A 19,689-nucleotide genomic window follows, 5' to 3' on the forward strand; every position below is an offset into this window, starting at 1 on the left:
AACACTGGGCTAATTCTACCCCCCCCCCCCCCCCCCCCGCAACCCACCTCTCGAACATACCTTCTTTTGAAGGCAGATCACTTGAGTCGACTGCCCAGTACCAAATAGAGAATATTTACTCTTTCCGGGGGAAATTAAATGAGGTATTTCTAGACCATACTTCGTCACACGGATTTTCCCAGTGTCTACTTGCCAGAGCGTGTGTCTTTTTTTTATTTTGAATTAAGCGGCGATTTTTAAGTTACAAACAGCAAATCCTCTCAAGTTACTCAGATTAAAAGCCAAGCTCCTCCTCGTCCGTTCCAGAAAGCCAGGCATCCCAGCAGATGGGCAGGCTTCTCTGGCAGTTTCTAAAGACTGAAACATCTCCCAGGCGGAACGTCGGGAAACTGTGTCTTTTTCAGATCAGAGACCATGAAGGAATATTTTTCTCTGAACTCCGGGGTGGAGCTGTCGGAGCCCCAAGTGGCTCTAGATCAGGGATACGGGATCACAACTCTCATCCCGGAAGCGTAATAAAATTGTGGTCCCTGAACCACTTCGCCAGGGCATTAAATAGCCGTTCGTGCATCACAGGGTCACCTCTGTGTGAGGCCAGTCTCCAGCAGAGCATGCCAACTAGTAATCGTCACATACTGCGCTTTCATCAGAAGGCTTCTAGTCACCAGCTAGAAGGAATTCTAGAGAAGCTTATTAAAACAAGCATACACATGCGCGCGCGCACACACACACATACACACGCACACACACTCTGATCGCTGAATTCTTTTATCTTTTTATGCTGGAAACTATTACGCTCCATCTTCAGTTGTGATTTTTTGTCAAAAGCCTGCCTGTCTTGTCCTCCCGGTTCTCTTTATAGCAACAGTATTCTAGAGTAGCGCTTCTATTTTTCCTTTCAAAATAAGTAGTTTTTCCGGCTTGGATTTAACATTAACATTTTATTTGCATCTTGTGAACCAGTAGGAAGGCTAATGCTAGGAGACAGATGCCTTTTAATTCAGTGTTTCATAAGCTGAGTTTGAATTGCTAGCATTCCGAAGGGATCTCAGAATTCCTTTAGGAAATTGTTTTTCTTTTAACAGCAACTTTAAGTAGCTTCCACTACAACATATCATCCCAACTATATATTCAACCTGGATCCCCCACTCTATCTACCTGACCCCCTTTGTTTTGGGGTGGGAGTTAAAACAGCGTAATTGCTAAAAAGTAGATCTGCAAAAGACAGACTGACTTGGGCTCTAACATTCACTAGCAGCATGATCTTGGTCAACTCACTTAATCTCTCAAAGCCTTAGTGTCTTTACTTGTAAAAAGTGGTAACAATAGTGCCACCCTCTTGAGACTAGTGAGGATTAAGTGATATCACACAAATAACTGGCTAGGTATAATAGAAGGAGCTCTGGCTTTGGAAAGTAGTCAGTCTAGTTAAAATCTCTGTTCTGCACTTACTCAGCGACTGACCTTGAACAAAAGTCAGTCTTTCGTAATTAAAGTTTGGTGACATAAGAGAGTACCACCTTCAAAGGTATAGGGCTAGATTGGATCAAAATATATTCTATAAATTAAAGATATTTTGCATACCCATGCACATGTAAGGAATTCTGAAAGCAACATATATACACACACATATGTGTATGTATAATACATATTTGTTTGTAGAGTCACTTGCTTCTAGAGTCCCTTTTACAGAGGAATATGTCCTAGTTTAGGAAAATGCCTTGATAAGCCACTTGCAACAGTAACTCCAAAGGCTTTTAGTTATATATAGCTAAGGCCACAAAAGTTATGGTCATACTACTCTATATTAAACAACATAATAAAAATTAAAATAGGAATTACAAAATAATAAAAATAGGAGTTTAACAGGGGAGTGGAGGGGAAGATACTGAGAGAAAGGAAAGGACAAGGACCAAATCATATGAGTTTGGAAATTGTTGAAGGCCTCTAAATATACTTTAATTAAATAGTAACAGTTATTGATCACTTACTGTATGTTAAGTTATTCTAAGTGATTTATATGAACTAATGAAATAATTCCCCCCTCAAAAAGTCCTATGAGGTAGGTGCTGTTGGCATCTTCATTTTACTCATGAAGAAACTGAAGCCCAGAGACATGAAGGTCACATTATGATTGAGAGTAATAGTAAAGCCTCTTTTCTACCCCAGGCACTTTGATTCTAGATAATTCCAATGATATTTTACTAGCCAGTTTAGTCATGCATCAGAGCATCATAATGGCTACTTCTTACTACAAGAGGTCAGATGAATAGTGTTCAGCCAGAGGAAAACATATTTGATTTTAGAGCTTCATTCCTATCCACTTTGCTCATCATTATCCACTTTGCTTATCAGAGATGTCTAACAAATTTATGACTTTTTTTTTTTGTTTGGGAGGCTTGATTGAGATATAAATTTCTTCATCTTCTTAAAACTTTAATAAAGTCTTCTATACTCAAACACATTTTCCTTAGGGAAATTAACTAATCAGGCAGTGCATCCTATCTTTATGAGCCAGGTATAGTGCATATGAGATGTCAAGGCCATTTCTAGACTGAAATAATTTACCATAAGCAAAAACTCAGAGTTAAGAAACTTGAGAATATAAGACCCACAAAATAATGTATTGAAGGAAGTATTTGTCCTTCGAAATCTAGGGAATGGAGGATTGGATCCACCTTATCTTGTTCTTAAGAGGAAGAACTTTTCCAGCTGTATCTGGATCACAATTGCTTTTTGTTACAACTGAGAATACATAGTATTCCAGTGATATTTACCAGTTTAGTCATGCATCAGAGCATGAAGCTGGGTACTTCTTACTACAAGAAATAAAATGAACAATGTTCAGCCAGAGAAAAACATACTTCATGTTACCAAGAACATGAAAAGAGTTTTGCATCTTCAGTATAAAAGAAATCATCAGTCAGGACAGCACGTTCAAAGCAGTGACACAGCACAGTAGGCTAATTTCCTACTTGGAATGCATTGAGATGAGAATTTAGGACCCAGGACCCCTAAGGCTCAGACCAGGACCATTTGTCCTGCATTAAAACATTGACCAACAGTATGTGACAACATAGATCAGGCATGTGAACATTTGAAAAGTTGAGATGATTGTTTGCTGTTGTTCTAATGTAAACAATTTCCCACTGGAAATGAAATTTCACCAAAGATGGCATTGGAGACTGGTGACATTTGTTCCTTCCACTTTGTATCATAGTGCTCTGTGTGCCTTCCTAGTTTTTGAACAAAACTTGTATGCAGTTCAAGGGCATGCAACAAATCTAATTCATTTTCTTCTCCCCCCACCCCCCGCCCCCATTGGTGATTACACATTTCTAGCTAATACTTTGCAAAAACATTGAGCACTCTATAAATATTTATGTTTGAATGAGAAAGAGTTGGATTTGTTTGGTTTTTTTTCATAGAACATAAACCTTGAAACAAGCTTAGAAAGGAGAATGATATAAGGAGATGAAGGGGTTTCAACTGGATCTTAAATGATTAGACTAGTATGATTCTGGTATTAATTCCAATGTGTAGTTTTTTTCCCCACACCACCAATCAATTCTCAGACACTAGCTGCATGTCCTACAATTCAAATCAATTCTGACAGTAGCTACCTGGAGATAGCATCAGCCAGATGGAAGAGATACATACAGCAAGGTGTGTTGAGAAAGAGAGCAGAGCTTTCATGCTCTCTGATCACACAACTCTCCCCAAATCTCCACATATTCAACAACCTAGAAGCTCTCTGAACCCTGTCCTTTGGGTTTTTTGGAGGCTTCATTACATAGACATGACTGATTAAATCATTGCCCACTGATGATTTAACTCAGTCTCTGAGCTCCTCACCCCTCCCAGGAGGGGTGGGACTAAAAGTTCCAGCCCTTGGGCACCTGGGTGGCTCGGTTGGTTAAGCAACTGCCTTCGGCTCAGGTCATGATCCTGGAGTCCCTGGATCGAGTCCCGCATTGGGCTCCCTGCTTGGCAGGGAGTCTGCTTCTCCCTCTGACCCTCCCCCATCTCATGTGCTCTCTCTCATTCTCAATCTCTCTCAAATAAATAAATAAATAAATCTTAAAAAAAAAAAGTTCCAACCCTCTAATCACCCGGTTGGGTCTCCTAGCAACCAACCTCCATCCTTAGATTGCCCCAAGGTTTTCCCAAAGTGACTCATTAACATAACAAAAGATACCTTTATCATTCTTATCACTTAAAAAATTCCAAGGGTTTTATGAGCTTTGTGACTGGAATGGGTCCAAGACCAAATACATACTTCTTATGATAAATCACAATATCACAACTAGGTAGACTGAAGTTTAGGAAAGGCAAGGGGAATGAGTCAAGTCTTAGTCACCATAACGAAAACTCTGAAATAGAAGTGAAGAAACTTAATCTACGGGAGGAAGAAAGTGATAAAAACTATTTGACATTAATGAGAATAAAACGTAAAAGACCATGCCTCTTTGTTTAAAAAAAGGACGGGGTTGGGGGTTGGTAAGGGGAGGGCAGCAGAGTTATCTCTACTTGCTTTGTTGGTAAGGAGAATGGAAGCCTGACTAGTAAAATTTCTAAGTGACCAGGCAGGAGATGGGCCAGGACCTGGGTTAATGCACTGATGACAAAGATTGAAACAGAAGGCTAAATTGGATTTATATTAAGTCTAGTAAGATAAGACTAAAGAGTCATAGAGATTATGTAGGTATAAGATAGAACTCTGTTTCATTTCTGGACCCCAAGATTTTTTAAAGTCAGTAGTTCCTCAAATCACTCTAGATATGGATTGGATGACAGATTGGTATCCATCCTACTAAGAAATATTCCCTTGAATTTTATTGTTTAATTTCAGTTGTTAATAGTAATTAAATTTTGCAACTCATGTCCTCAATAATGCTAGCTAATATTTATCCCTGGAGCTCAGGAGGGCAAAAACTTCCAAAGCCTATGGTAAACGCTTTGTTCTTATTTCAGAGTGTAGATTGCTCAGTGTGTGGGTACAAAAAGAAATGCATAGCTATTGAGAAGTAGAAATCCACTTAGTCATTTTCCTTCTTGTCTTAGACATGAAGAATGAAGAAAAGAGTCCTAGCTAAGCTATTTAACCATGAAACTTAGCTATAACTATAAAATGAATGTCAAAAACTCTTAGTGTATCAAACTCTCATAATTCATTAGTGATTTCAGTAGGTGCATAAAACTTAATTCAAAAAGTATATTGGTTTATTTCCACCTTATAACTTGAGAGTTTCTCTTCAGAGTTCTTTGCATATTTTCAACTTTCAACTGAAATAAACGGCCCTTTCAGTTTGAATAAGTAAAATGTGACTCAGAGTGTGGTTATTCAGATGCTTCATACATTAAAGGAAATTTTAACTTGGTTAATTCTCATGAAATTTTCCAGAGTTATCTCTACTTGCTTTGTCATGTACCTACTAGCCATTGCAATCTGTGAATATTTCATTCAGGAATTTGAGGTGGACATATAATGACTGTAGAAATATGAAAACAATGTATATTTGATTTTTCAAAACAAACAAATCACCATGGATTTAATGGACTTCTGGAAAGCTAAATTAATTAATACAAGTTTCAGTTTATCCATATAGTTTCCCTTTAAAATAAGTAAGATGGTTGACTTTAAGGAAAGTATGAAGAAGAAATGCTTAGATAAACCTGTAATCCTGAAGGAGTGATATTAATTAGGAAAAAAAAAGGTTTAATAACACTGAGTAAAGGCTCATTGATTATGCAATATAAGAGTCTTAAAATTTTAATGCTTTTCAGAGCCTCGCAAGTAATTTAGATGAAGAGTTTTCAATCTTTATTTAAATATAAACCTTTTTCTTTTAATGTAGGCCTATTCTGAAGTCCAAGTCCCTATTTCTCCCTTGTTTAATCATTCAAACAATGGTGGTCTCCTCACTGTTCCTAAAGATACCTGCCACGTTCCCATGTCAGAGACTTTGCACTTGCTGTTTCTAATCCTTGGAACTTTTTTTCCACAGTTATTACTGAGGCTTACTCCATCATCTTCTTCAAGGTATTTCTCAAATGTTATCTTCTTTTTGATCCTTTCCATGAACAACTATTTAAAATTTCAACCCCCAGTTTGGGTGGCTCAGTTGCTAAGCAGGCTAAGCGTCTGACTCTTGATTTTGGCTCAGGTCATGATCTCAGGGTTGTGAGACCTAGTCCCATATGGGGCTCCATGCTGGGAGTGGAGCCTGCTTAAGATGCTCTCTCTCCTGCTCCTACCCTCCATCGCTCCCTCTCTTAAAAAAGAAAAAAATAAAGTAAAAAATAAATAAATATATAAAATAAAATTTCAATCCCCAGCCCCGATACTCTATCTCCCTTTTCTGCTTCACTTTTTCTCCATAGACTCTATCAACATATAACATAATATATATTTAACTTAGATGTCTTGAACACTGAATACTGATATCTGCCTCTCTGTACTAGACTGAAGGCTCAAGAACAGAAATTTATGTCTGTTTTATTCTCTGCTATATGCATAGAATAGCAGACACACAGTAGCACACAATACTATTTGATTAATTATGTAATCAATTCATGAATACATGGATGAATAATAAATGATTATGCAAGGTAATTAATAAACTGATACGGTAGAGCTTCTTTAACTGAAGTTTGACAAGCAACCTCAAGTTTTACTGCCTCCTTCAGACTTTAAGGCTTTTCATAAGAATTAGAAAACCCAAACAAAAGGCACCTGTTGAAAGGGAGAAGATATTTGCAAATGATCTATCTGGTAAGCGGTTAATATACAAAACATATAAAGAGCTTATGCAACTCGACACCAAAAAACTATCTGACTAAACAAATGGGCAGAAGACCTAAATAGACATTTTTCCAAATGTCTATTCAGATGGGCAACAGACACATGAAAAAATGCTCAACATCACTAATCATCAGGGAAATACAAATCAAAACCACAATGAGATTATCACCTCACACCTGTCCCAGAATAGCTAGAATCAAAAAGACCAGAGGGGCGCCTAGGTGGTTCAGTCAGTTGTGCGTCTGACTCTTGGTTTTGGCTCAGGTCATGATCTCAGAGTCCTGAGATCGAGTGCTATGTCAGGCTCCACACTCAGTGTGGAGTCTGCCTGAGATTCTCTCTTCCTCTGCCCCTCCACCCACTCACGCTCTCTTTCTCTCTCTCTCTCAAATAAAAATAAGTAAATAGAATCTTAAAAAAAAAAAAGACAAATAGTAAGTGTTGGCAAAGATGTGGAGAAAAAGGAATCCTTGTGCACTGTTGGTGGGAAGGCCAATTGGTACAGTCACTGTGGAAAATGGTATGGAGGTTTCTCATAAAATTAAAAATAGAAATACCATATGATCCAGTAATTTCACTTTTAGATATTTACCCAAAGAAAACAAAAACATTAATTTGAAAAGCTATATGCACCCTTATGTTTATTGCAGCATTATGTACAACAGTTATGATATGGAAACAACCCAATGTTCATCTATAGATGAATGGAGAAAGAAGAAGTGGTATATACACACAATGGGATATTACTCAGTCATAAAAAAGAATGAAATCTTTCCTTTTGTGACAATATAGATGGATCTATAGGGTATTATGTTTGGTGACATAAGTCAGACAGAGAAAGACAAATACCATATGATTTCACTTATATGTGGAATCTAAAAAACAAAACAAATGAACAAACAAGCAAACAAACAAATAGAAACAGACTTATATATACAGAGAATAAACTGGTGGTTGCCAGAGGGGAGGGGAATGGGAGGATGGACAAAAGAGGTAAAGGGGATTAAGAGGTACACACTTCCTGTTATAAAATAAATAAATCATGGAGATTAAAAGTACAGCATAAGAATATGGTCAATAATATTGTAACAATGTTGTATGATGACAGATGGTGACTATGCTTGTGCTGAGCATTGAGTAATACACAGAATTGTCAAATTACTATATTGTATATCTGAAACTAATGTAACATTGTATGTCAACTATATTTCAATAATAAATATATTTTAAAAAGAAAGACGTTAAAAAAAAAAATACTGGGCCAATCCAACTACATCATATGACAGATGAAGTAACACAGGTCCCAGAAGTCAGGAGACTTAACCAAGATTAACACAGCTTTGGCTACCATTTTTGCTCAAGTGAGCCACTTCCAGTTACAGTAAATACATAAGATACCCTATAACTTTTAAGTCAAATTCTCAGGATAATAAAAATTTGGATGCATATCAGACAGCATTAATCAATTTTAAATACGGCACATTTATTCAAACTCTTTCAGAACAAATATTCTGAATAATGTTCTGTATAACGTTTCACTAAGGCATGATTATGGATGCAAAGTCTACAGAGGAGGTTCAGTATTCAAGATCTTAAGCCTCAATGTTCTTTTTACTCTGTTCTTTACAGGGTGGATTTGGCAAAATAATAATATAAAGCAATGTATTCCACAAACACAGATGATTCATAACCTATTAAGTTAACAGTGTTATAGGACAAATATTTAATTTAATGTCCAGCATTTTAACTTTGCATGGAGGTGTTTAATGTGTTTACTTTTCTTTGTAAGGGCAAGAAATTTACTTAATAATTGTACCTCAAGGTGAAAAGCTTGTGAGAAAATGCAATGCATATTTAAAAAGCTATATAAACCAACACATGAAAAGATTTATAAACATGTACATGATTTCATTGAAATCACCAGAATCTGTGATGTTTTCTAGCTGGCAGAATTCTGTGATGTAGTCTAGCTGGTAAAGTAAATAGTTTTTGGTTATTGCTTCCAGTTTTGAAATTCTGTTAAAACTGACTAATTGGGGACGACTGGGTGGCTCAGTTGGTTAAGTGTCTGCCTTTGGCTCAGGTCATGATTCCAGGGTCCTGGGATCGAGCCCCGCATGGGGCTCCCTGCTTGGCGGGAAGCCTGCTTCTCCCTCTCCCACTTCCCCTGCTTGTGTTCCTTCTCTCACTGTGTCTCTCGGTCAAATAAATAAATAAAATCTCAAAAACAACAACAACAACAACTGACTAATTGATACATCTCCTAAGGAAAGTGATTTGCTTTTTTATAGAGAATGACATCCAAGTTATAGAGTGAGGTATTTTGTCAAGAGGTGGTTAACATATCAAGTTACAAGAGAATCCCCAAAGAGTATAACTCTCAATTAGCTTTCCTAGGCTCAAGGACATTTCAAAAGAGTGCAAGGTCCAGAATTATTCCTTAGATTTTTTTCAGGGCTTAGACAAATTTTGACTTCAGGACTAAATAGTCACTAAACTCAACCTTTAAAGGCAAAGACACATCAAAGGGCAGCTTGAGAAGTTGATTAGAGGGGGAATTATACTCATGGGGCCTGAGAAAGTAGCCCTTAGTTACTCAAGTCTTTTCCCCAGACCAGCAACTGAATCATCTTCTATTCTCACTTTGTCCCTCCTACAGTCTTCAACTTTTGGGATCATCTCAGAAAAACTAAGAAAAATCCCAAATGACTCTATCTTGAGGTGATTCTCCACCATCTGCTCAAATATCTGCCATGAAATTTAAAAAGAAAAGAGCTGGTGCTGAGTTGTTCTTCCAGTTCTAAAATGATCAGCATCTCTTTTTCCTTTCTTTCCCTCCCAACTTAATACCTTGTCTTTTGCCTGTTCTGTGAAGGCTCAACATTTTGAGGTATGTAATAAAGCCATGATAATTTATGAATAAACAAATGATTGTATTGTGGTCTGTATGAAAGAAAGAGATGTCCAAAGAGAGATGAGTCACGGATCAGAGAAACTAAATAAAATAAATTAACATATCTTAGACTACAGGCCAAGAAAGAAATGTAGCTCTTGGTATTTCCCATCTCCTCTGCTCTGCCTTTTTTTAAGTTAGGGCGACATTATTTTCATAATCCCAGGCAGCCAGCAGGAGTTTATCATCAGATTGGGGACTTTTTACTAAGGTTTTTGTAATAGGTTACTTTCAATGGAAAGTGAAAAAAACTCTAGTCCGAGGAGTTTAACCAAAAAAAAAAAAAAAGCAACCAGGAGGTAACCTATTGGTAAACCAAACCATTATTGGTTTAAATGACTGAGAATTCCAAAAGTATGTGTATGTTTAGGCATAGCAGGATCAAGGCATTTGAGCAAAGCTGTCAAGGCTCTTTGTCCTTTTTCTGTATCTTAGCTCAACATGCCTTTGCTTGTCTTCGACTGTTTTCTCAATTTCCTCTTTTGCAGCCCACATACTAAAAAGATGATTATTTTCAGGCCAAAGCCTATATCCACAGAGACTGAAATCCTAAAGGAAGAAGGAAGAGCTACCCTCTCATTCATGAAAAAAAGTTTGATTGGTTTTGCTCATGTGTTGAGTAATTTACTGTGAATCAGAAGATCCAGAACCATGACTGACCAGGCCTGAGGTAAATGTCCACCCCTGTAGCCAGGGCAGGTGGGTGTCACACTTGACAGTATTTCAGAATCACAGGAATGGGGGCCATTCTCCAAAGAGCAGACAAAAACAGTAGACCTCCACTTCATTTCCTTTATATTATTTTTTATTGGTTCTTAGGATCATCATGTTTTCTGCTAAGATTGTGTCCAAGAGCTTTTGGTTATCGGGGGACAGGAGAGGGGATAGAAATCTTCTGCATCATGAAGACTAATTTTATTTTCATCCTTTCTCCTTTTAAAGGGCTAGATTATTGCCACAGAGTGAACACAGGCCTCATTGGCAGGTACTTGCTAACATTTTTTTCTCCTTATTATCCTATGCACTATCTGGTCATGTAGGAATAAGAGAAGCATTGGTGTTGCTTTATGCTCAGAAAGATGCGAATTAAAGTAACAAGATAAATATCTGAAGTATTTGCAAATATATTGATTTCCCGTGGCTACAAGGTCACTATAAGGTACATTCACACAGTCTCACAGAGAAAACATTTCTTCAGAACCTCTTTTGTCTTATATTCTTTCTTTCTTTCTTTCTTCTTTCTTTCTTTCTTTCTTTCTTTCTTTCTTTCTTTCTTTCTTTCTTTCTTTCTTTCTTTCTTCTTTCTTCTTTCTTTTTTAGATTTTTTTATTTTTAAGTAATCTCTACACCCAATGTGGGGCTCAAACTCACACAACCCCAAGATCAAGAGTCACACGTTCTACTGATTGAGCCAGCCAGGTGCCCCTCAGGACCTCTTTTGAAAGTGAGCACAGAGTAACTTTATTCACCTTTATTGTCTATATATTTGCTAAGGTTCATTTTCCATCAGTTCATCACCTTCATCAGTCTGCTGTTGTCCTTGCCATAAAGAAAGAGAAAAGTAGATAACTAGCCAGAAATCCATATTGGCCAATCTTTTTTATTCAGTTAGCTCTGATTTCAGTCTTTTGAGTATGTTTTTGGTTGTATCTGTCTTTTAGACAAGTGTCTGCTGAAAGTTAAGATAAATCAACATTTAGGTCTCTTTTTTCAAGCAAATTTCCACCCCTCAGGAATAGTAAAGTTTAAACAAGTAGCTGCCCCCAGCCAATTCTAAATCACACTTTCTACTTGATCTACCCACAAATTAGCTCAATCTGTCCACTTTCTTAGAATATACCTAACCCAATCCTCATTCCAGCCTTCACCACCCCTTCTTTCTCAAAGAATTACCCCAGATCTCTTCTACTTCTCTTCTAAGACACTGTCCAAGCGTCTCCTCCTCTGTGGTACAGTAGCAGGCTGGAGGCTCTCCAGAGCCCTCGTGTGCATCACTTCCCAATGCTGACTTCAGTGAGGTCACACTGGCAGCTTGAAATCTATTACTGTGAGTTACTTTTACCCTCTGGAAACTGGAATTGGCAGCACTAGAACTCAGAGCTGTTTTGATTTTCGTGTTTGAGAGCTGGGTGTGAAACATTTACTGGTATACTACTGTCCATGAAACCAACTTCAGTCTTCACCAACCTCTCCAACAGAGCTGAAGGGCCCGAGTTGGGTGTCAGATAAACTAGAGTTCCAGTTCTGGCCCATCAATTTAGTATTTGTGTGACACTGAGCAATTTATTTCACTTAAGTCAGTGTTCCTAAATAAAATAATACACATCAAGCCCCTGGCACAGGAGAGTGCTGACTAACATCAGCTATGATTCCAACAGCCCTTGATCCTTCATGTCTGTACCATTCCAAATGTTGATCAGCTGTGTTTCTGGTTGCATGTTGATGTCACTTGTAATTTGCTCTTTCTTTCATTGCAAAAGCCACAGTTTTAAAAATGGATCATCATAGTATCTTGCTTAGTGTATGTGATAGACAGTGAATCCCCAGTAAATGCTACTTCAGGGCATATTTACAGCATAGGCATTCAGATATCAGGAATGTGTGCCCAATAATGCCTAAATGGCACATTGCAGATGAGAAAGGCAGCAACAACTAGTGAAGAGAGCACCAGTTTAGGGTAAGGATGTCTAAATTTCAATCTCAGTACATAACATATAAAAACTGTGGGAACTCTGGGATTAGATAACTTTAGTTTTGAATCCCCATTCTGTCTTTAATTATCTGTGCAGACTTCACCGAGTTACTGACCTCAGCTTCCTCATCTGTTAAATGGACTTAAGAGTAGCTTTGTACTTATTTTCAAAAGTTAGGAGGGTCAAATGTTTTAAAAGATGCTAAGTATGTGGATAGTAATCTCTAAATAAAAGGTGGCTATGATCATTCTTCCACTAGTTGATTGTGTGGTTTAATCTTCCTAAGCTTCACAGACTAACTATGCCTATAAAAATAAAAGGGCTGGTTTGGTGCTCTCTTAAGAGGTCTTTTTTATTTTGAACAAAATTCTCTGGGCCTGAAGTCCTTTGTTCTAGAAACAGGTAGCACACTTAATGCCAATATTCTTTGGTGAACAAACTCCCTCCTTTCCAGTCTCACAACTCCTAGCTCAGGCCCCCATCATCTGCACAGCAAGTTTCCAACCAGTATCTCCGCCATCTGGCTCTACTTTCCCTTTTCCAGACTTCCTCCCGTCATCTTGCAACAGACAGTCCAACAGAAAGACAAATTTGATTATGTCACTCCCTTTCTTTAAAATCTCCATTGGAGTCATTTTACCTGTAAGATGAAAGCTAAACTTCCCAGCAAAATCTCTAGTCCTTGACATTCTTGCCCCTAGTTTCCTACCTCACAATCTTAGTTTCATATCACAATACTGTCTCATGAACTCTATGCTGTAATCAAATTGAACTGACTGTTTCCTAAACATACCATGGCAGCCTTTCTCAACTTGAGGCATTGCGTATATAGTTTCTCAGCCTGAAATGCACCCCCCACCCCACCCATCCCTTTGTTTTCCTGGGATACTCCTACTCCTATTTCAAGACCCACCTCACAAGTCAAGTTGGCTTTTAGGCCTTTCCTGATCCCCCTAGGCAGTGTTAGTCATGCGGCTTCTGTATTTCTACAATGCTAGCACTTACCTCTTTGAATTCTATTTATCTGTTTACAAGTCTGGCTCCTCCACTGAGTCTTTAGAAGCGACGTACTGCAAGCCTGGAGTCAGACTGTCTGGTTGACAAACCCCTGCACCAGCACACACTATACATAGGAGCTTGAGGAAGCTATTCAACTTCTTTAATCTCGAGTTTTCTCACCTATAAAATGGAATCCTCCATTTTAAAAGTCAGCATAATAATTAAAAAAGAAAATGCATGTAAAGCTCCTACCTGTATGGCTGACATATATTGAGGGCTGAATGAATATTATAAAAGATGATGTTGATGATAACAATAGGGGAGGTAGGAGAGCTAGGAGAGCGGCAGGAGGAGAAAGAGTGATGAAGAAAAGAAACGCACTTAACAGTCCCTGGACCACTTCCCAGTGTCTGGCACTTAGGAAATGTTCAATGCCTGTTTCTTGATTGAATGTTGTGCTACTTTACAGCACAGCTAAAGTGATAGTTACCAGCTCTTTTCTCATATGTGAGTCCATGATTTTGAATTAACTTTTGGGATGTCAGAAACTGAGGTGCTGAGGGAAAGAGGAAGTAGAGGAGGAAAAGGAGGGGAAGGGAGAGAGAGAAGTATTATATTGGGAGTGCAAATTACAAGTCAAATCACCCTACTTCACAGCTTTGTTTAAGTATTTCGATTGTTTGTGTTATCAGGAACTGAAACAGGTTTCAGGAAAAAAAGATAAAAAAGGAGTGAAGAGGTGCAGATTCCCAATCTGGAGAGCAGCCCCACTACTAGGCACCACCTGGGTCTAAGGACAGTCTAAGTAAACTTCTTTGAAGTGCCTGGAGAGCCTGAGGGCAAAACAGCAAGCAACCCAGCAAGGGGTTGGAATGCAAGGGTCTTGGAATGAAAATGTGTGTTCCTGCAGGGAAGGAGGAGGTGGAGGGAGGGACAGAGCTCACTTGATAATGAAACCCTTGGACTAGAAAGGGCTGGAACCTTGAGAGTGGAAGTCCAGATTAGTGGGACAGCTTACTCTAAAGGCATTTAAGCAGATAAAAACCTGATACACAGGACTTAAAAACTTGAGACAAATTATTTCAATTAGTCCAAAAGACCAGGGAATTAGACTAGGGGTGCAGTGAGGGTGGTATATAAGAAAACAAATTGGGGCAGAAGAATGAGGTACAGAGAGAAGCAGTGCTACAGCATTTATTTCAAAGATGAAGACGACGACGACGAAGAAGAAGGAAAAAACAAAACAAAAAAACCCCTCTCCTGTTTTCATTAAATAATGGATGTTCCCCAGGTCAAGAGGGGCGGCTGGATTCCCTTTTGCACTTGGTAGGAAAAAAAAGGGGGAGGGGGGAGAAGAAAAAAAAAAAGAGGGATGCTTTCGTCTTCTCTTCCTCCTCCTTTCTTGCAACCGAGTCTTCAGGTTTTCTTCTCCTTTGCTGACCAAGGCTTGCGCCTTTCCGTGCCCCCAGCAGCTTACCACTCTATCCCTTCTACAGACCAGAATTGGGTGTGGTGCGGAGACCGCACCAGCCAGGAAGCTAACCTAGTTCTCTCTCCCTCAGGTTTTCTGTCCTCCCCTCCCCGTCCCTTCCCTCCACTTCCCGCGGGTCCCTCGGATCCTCTGCCTAGCAGTCAACTGCTCCCTACCGGCGTCGCAGACCCGGCGGGCGGCCAGTACTCCTGGAGAGTTGGCAGGGTACTCCCACCTTCGTCTTCAAGAAAGAGTGATTTGGATGGCCGAGGACCGTCCTGTCCACATCCCGCGGGACAGACACCGAGCGCTGTCCTTGGCTGCTCTCTCGGGACGGCTGAGGCAGGGACTGGGCCCTGGGAGAGCCCGGCTGGGGGCGCCCTAGGGGTGGACGCGCTGGGCTGGCCGCCTGGGGCACCGCACGCCCCCAGGATCGCGTGGCTCCTGCTTTGCGCAGCAGAGGTCGTGGGCAAATTGTCCTGGGATCCTATTCCTCTAGGTAAAGGGCCACCACGCCTGCGTTCTCGATCAGAAGTCAATGATTCATCATGTCCCGGGAGTGGATGGACTGACCTACAGAGAAGAATGTCACCAACGTGTTAAACAGAATGAACAAGTACTGTGTGTGCCCTGTCTTTATCACTGGCAAGAAGAAGTCCAAGGTTTTCCCAAATTTTTGCCTGGGAGCTCTCCTAGGAGCCCCACTCACCTCATAAACTTCCATTACAAATGGAGTTATTTTCCAGATAATAATGTCTACAAATGATGATCACACTTAAATGGATACCTGGACCTACCAAGGATACATGCCGCTACTATAATTGGAAGGAATTCCTCAGGAACCAAGAATATGTGACTTCTGGAAGGCTGCTCCTTAAATTGCTCCTCTCCAAACCGGAGACAGACTCGTGAAATGCCTGACACTGCAGCCCAGTTGGTTGCCCAAAGTGAAAGGCCTGCTCATGTCTGAGTGGTTCTGGGAGATTGTTTTATATTTAGGTGAGAATACTGATCATGGCATAATTGATACATAGAAAGTTATTGAGCTGATGTGGGAAACAAAATCATAAATCCTTGGACAATATCTGAAAGGGAGCATTTAATTCTCTGCCACTCAAGAGAAAGGAACAGTTCAGGTTTCACAATGTATCTACGTTATACAGTCAGCCAATAAAATATAATCCCCACTCAAGCAATTAGAAGAGAGCACAGGGTTGCAGTTGGGATTTTTAGCTTGGTTAAAGCAAATAAAATACTGTAGAAGAAATGAAATCAAACTTGTTGAAACTTGGATTTTGCAGAAATATAAAGTAGCTTGGAGAAGATGAATTCAGGTGGAAAATGACCTTTTTATTATGTTCAGGAAGGCATTAGAATGTCAGGAGAAATGCTGGAAAGGAGATTTATTACCATAAGCACAGTTGACAAGTTCCATTTTGTTGAGTATCTTGGGTGGAGGAAGGAAACCAACATTTCAGGAGGTGACTGAAAAAGCTCTGCAAAGTGTTCAGTAATCCAAGAAGAATTGAGTGCGGGAGGAATGTGTTGCTCTTGATCTGCTGAGAGGTTCCTGGAAGCCTCAAGGGATAGATGTGCCTATTCCTTGTCAGAATATTTGTACTAGATGGATTATATAAGCTATGAGATGGGATGGGTGCGATGTGTGTGTGTGCTTGTGTGTATGTGTGTGTGTGAATGTCTAGATATCTATACATTCAGATATTCGGAGTAAATATATGTATATCTATAGTTGAATATATATATGTGTGTATGTATTCAGAGATTCAGAGGACATTTTCAAAAATATAAATTATTTTTTGTAGTAAAGTGAAGTAACATGTATACATTGTTGTATATTTTGAAGGCCATGTCCATTTGAGATATACACACACCTGTGTTGCCTTGAGGGCTAATGTTAGCATTCCCGTTTTAAAGATGAGGAAATGTGGATAAAATAAGGGAAGTGAGGGGCGTCTGTGTGACTCAGTTGGTTAAGCGTCTGCCTTCAGCTCAGGTCGTGATAGCAAGGTCCTAGGATGGAGTCCCATGTGTTGGGTTCTGTGCTCAATGGGGAGTCTGCTTCTCCCTGTCCCTCTACCCCTCACTCCTCCTCCCCCGCTCCTGCTCTCTCTCTCTTTCTCAAATAAATAAATAAATATTTTTTAAAAATAGGGGAAGTGATTTTCCAATTGTACTTTTCACTTTGCCGCAAAATCTTTCACAGTATTTGTGATTCACAAGCATGAACTTTAAAACCACATGGACTTCAATACATCCCCCTTTTTTTATAAGTAGGCTCCTTACCCATTATGGATCCCAATGTGGGGCTTGAACTCATGACCCTGAGATCCAGACCTGAGCTGAGATCAAGACCTGAGCTGAGATCAAGAGTCAGTCAGCTGAGCCACCCAGGCAAAACACATCCCTTTTCTAAACCATTTCCCTCTCTCCTTTTTAGTTTGAATATTTAACTGAAATCTATCAAAATTTTCAAAAATTCTCCATAGATGCTCACTTCCTATTCTTTTTCTTTGTTTTTTTTTTCTGCTTAGCACTTTTATTTAACGCACTTTACATTTTACATATTCATCTTGGCTTTTCTGCTCCAGAGAATACACTCAGTGAAGATAAGGAATTATTTTAGGGGGAGAGGTGCAGGTGGGACTACTTTTTCTTTTCTGCTATATCCCCAGTGCCAAAAAAAAACGTGCTTAGCAAATAGTAGGCACTCAGTATATATTTATTAAATGAATACACATGAATGCGTGTGTATGAATGAATGAATGCTTGAATATCTTGCATGATATGAAAGAATGCTTGAAAATGGCCCATTTGTCCATTTGAATCTGAATAGCAACTTTCTGCTACTGCTTTTTGTAATTGAGGGGTTCTAATTAATTACTTACAAGAAAAAAAAAAAAAAAAGCTCACTGAAGGTCCCTGGACACTTGATATGGAGATGTTTCCCTTAGTTCTTTCTGAGTATCAATAAAAGGCAGTGTTTGGAATCTAACTCCAGGTCTCCAAATGATGCCTCTGCTATGGGCAAGGAGTATTTTTGTATGTCTTATGCCTTTGCTACCTCCTAGTCCCCCTTCATTTTGCTCTCATATGTGCACAGCCCTCAGGAAATACCCCCTGCCTACACCCAGCCAGGAATGTATTTTTCCTGGACCAGTGCCTTTTACTTAGGATCTTTCCAGCCTTTTCTCCCCTCATTAAATTTTACCTGTCCCTTTTTCCATTCTCTCTGGTGTCTGCTTTCCATACTGTTTTATACTTCCTAGGTAATATATTTTTATTTTGTTAGAATCAAGTAGTCTCAGAATTGGAAGGCCACATATTATGGCTTCTCTCTTGGTGAAGCAAATCTTTCTACAACACTGGCAAGTGAAAAGCAATGTGGGTAAGAATTCAGTCTCTGGACGTAAGACAGATGTGCTTTCTGCCTTTTACAAATGATGTGACTTTGGGCAAATTACTTAACCTCTCTAAGCTTCAGGCCCTTCATTTAAGAATGATGTCAAAATAGATCTTATTTCCTAGGGCCACTGTAAATATTAAATAGGAAAATTCAGGGAGAGTGCATGGAATAATTCCTTGCCAGTAACAACCACTAATAAATATTATCTATGACTAATAACATCTTTGACAAATGGTCTTTCAGACTCAATTTCAATGCTATCAATGTTGGGGAAGGAGATCACCACTTTCTTGAGTCAATTAATTCTACTTGAAGACACATTGTCCACCTGCTATAAAGACCCTTTATAATTAGCCTAAACCTGCTTCCTTATAGCTTCCATCCACTGGTCCCCAGTGTTTACTTGGAGAAACATAGTATACCTATGTGTAGCTATGGACTGAACATTTGTTCAAAATCATATATTGAAGCCCTGACCCTCAATGTGATCTTATTTAGAGATGGGGTTTGAGCAGGTCATTAAATTTAGATGATGTCATGAGACTGGTGCTCTCATCATGGGATTAGTGCCCTAAAGAAAGAGCAAGAGACAAGAGAGCTCTCTCTCCATAAATACACACTGAGGAAAGGACATATGAACACACAGCAAAATGGCGGCCATTGCAAACCAGGAAGAGAGCCCTCACAAAGAGCCAAATCTGCTGGTATTTTGGATTAGACTGCCCAGCCTCTAAAACTGTGAGAAATAAACATCTGTTTTTTAAGCCACCCAGTTTATGGTGTTTTGTTATAGTAGCCTGAGCTGACTAAGACATGTGCCATCTCTTTCACAAGGACATTTTTGAAATTTCTAAATACAATGATTGTAGCCCATCCCTATCTTCTCCATTTCAAGCTATGATTTTCCAATTCCTTCCACTGCCCTTACCTGTAGCGGTTTCTCAACCCATCACTAACTGACTGCTCTCCTCATGACGATATCTAGTTTACCTCTGTGCCTCTTCAAGAAATAAACCAGAAAAAGATGAAATAACCTAATTGTTGTCTTAACTAGTACAGATGACCGGGAAGATATTATCTTCCATGATCTGGGCATTCTATTCTTAATGGAGGCTGAGATAGAGAAATACACATTTTAAAATAAAATCCTGTGAAATATCATAGCTAAGCATCATTAATTTAAATAATCATTTGTTAGTATGTTAATAGGAACTCAATACATAGAGAGAATTTCAGCCATTCTGGGACCAGATGTCAGGGAAGATACTTTGTAGATGTTGGGGAATTAGTACTCTTCCTTCCTTCCTTCCTTCCTTCCTTCCTTCCTTCCTTCCTTCCTTCCTT

Source organism: Mirounga leonina, unplaced genomic scaffold, assembly GCF_011800145.1.
Source record: "Mirounga leonina isolate KUSES-001 unplaced genomic scaffold, KU_Mleo_1.0 Mir_115, whole genome shotgun sequence".
Classification (NCBI taxonomy): domain Eukaryota; kingdom Metazoa; phylum Chordata; class Mammalia; order Carnivora; family Phocidae; genus Mirounga; species Mirounga leonina.